Below are 2,334 nucleotides of genomic sequence, written 5' to 3' on the forward strand. Positions count from 1 at the left end.
GCCCCTAACATTGCCGACACCTATATTATATTTATTAACCCCTAATCTGCCCCCCCAACATCGCCGCCACCTACCAACACTTATTAACCCCTAATCTGCCGACCGGACATCGCTGCTTCTATAATAAATGTATTAACCCCTAAACCGCAGCACTCCCGCTTCGCAAACACTATAATAAATTTTATTAACCCCTAATCTGCCCTCCCTAACATCGCCGTCACCTACCTACAATTATTAACCCCTAATCTCCCGCCCCCAACGTCGCCGCTACTATAATAAAGTTATTAACCCCTAAACCTAAGTCTAACCCTAACCCTAACACCCCCCTAACATAAATATAATTTAAATAAAACTAAATAAATTTACTATCATTAACTAAATTATTCCTATTTAAAACTAAATACTTACCTATAAAATAAACCATAAGATAGCTACAATATGATTAATAATTACATTGTAGCTATTTTATGTTTTATATTTATTTTACAGGCAACTTTGTATTTATTTTAACTAGGTACAATAGATATTAAATAGTTAATAACTATTTAATAGCTACCTAGTTAAAATAATTACCAATTTACCTGTAAAATAAATCCTAACCTAAGTTACAAATACACCTACACTATCAATAAATTAAATAAACTACAATTATCTAAACTAAAATAAAATTAAATACACTAAACTAAATTACAAAAACAAACACTAAATTACAAAAAATAAAAAAAGATTACAAGAATGTTAAGCTAATTACACCTAATCTAAGCCCCCTAATAAAATAACAAAGCCCCCCAAAATAAAAAATGTCCCTACCCTAATCTAAATTACAAAAAGTAATCAGCTCTATTACCAGCCCTTAAAAGGGCCTTTTGTGGGGCATTGCCCCAAAGTAATCAGCACTTTTACCTGTAAATAAAAATACAACCCCCCCAACATTAAAACCCACCACCCACATACCCCTACTCTAACCCACCCAATCCCCCCTTAAAAAAAACCTATCACTAACCCCCTGAAGATCTCCCTACCTTGAGTCGTCTTCACCCAGCCGAGCCGAAGTCTTCATCCAATCCGGGCGATGTGGTCCTCCATACGGGCGAAGTCTTGATAAAAGCGGCAAAGAAGAGGTCCTCCATCCGGGCGATGTCTTTTTCCAAGCGGCATCTTCTATCTTCTGTCTTCCGGATCCATCTTCATCCCGCCGTCGCGGAACATCCTCCTTCCCCGATGGACTAACGACGAATGAAGGAGGATGTTCCACATCGGCGGGATGAAGATGGATCCGGAAGACAGAAGATAGAAGATGCCGCTTGGAAGAAGACATCGCCCGGATGGAGGACCTCTTCTTTGCCGCTTGTATCAAGACTTTGCCCGGATGGAGGACAACATCGCCCGGATTGGATGAAGACTTTGGCTCGGCTGGGTGAAGACGACTCAAGGTAGGGAGATCTTCAGGGGGTTAGTGATAGGTTTTTTTTAAGGGGGGATTGGGTGGGTTAGAGTAGGGGTATGTGGGTGGTGGGTTTTAATGTTGGGGGGGGTTGTATTTTTATTTACAGGTAAAAGAGCTGATTACTTTGGGGCAATGCCCCACAAAAGGCCCTTTTAAGGGCTGGTAATAGAGCTGATTACTTTTTGTAATTTAGATTAGGGTAGGGACATTTTTTATTTTGGGGGGCTTTGTTATTTTATTAGGGGGCTTAGATTAGGTGTAATTAGCTTAAAATTCTTGTAATCTTTTTTTATTTTTTGTAATTTAGTGTTTGTTTGTTTTTGTAATTTAGTTTAGTGTATTTAATTTTATTTTAGTTTAGATAATTGTAGTTTATTTAATTTATTGATAGTGTAGGTGTATTTGTAACTTAGGTTAGGATTTATTTTACAGGTAAATTGGTATTATTTTAACTAGGTAGCTATTAAATAGTTATTAACTATTTAATAGCTATTGTACCTAGTTAAAATAAATACAAAGTTGCCTGTAAAATAAATATAAAACATAAAATAGCTACAATGTAATTATTAATTATATTGTAGCTATCTTATGGTTTATTTTATAGGTAAGTATTTAGTTTTAAATAGGAATAATTTATTTAATGATAGTAAATTTATTTAGTTTTATTTAAATTATATTTATGTTAGGGGGGTGTTAGGGTTACACTTAGGTTTAGGGGTTAATAACTTTATTAGAGTAGCGGCGACGTTGGGGGCGGGAGATTAGGAGTTAATAAAATTTATTATAGTGTTTGCGAGGCGGGAGGGCGGCGGTTTAGGGGTTAATACATTTATTATAGAGGCGGCGATGTCCGGTCGGCAGATTAGGGGTTAATAAGTGTTGTTAGG

The sequence above is a fragment of the Bombina bombina genome, chromosome 5 (assembly GCF_027579735.1).
Source record: "Bombina bombina isolate aBomBom1 chromosome 5, aBomBom1.pri, whole genome shotgun sequence".
Taxonomy (NCBI): Eukaryota; Metazoa; Chordata; class Amphibia; order Anura; family Bombinatoridae; genus Bombina; species Bombina bombina.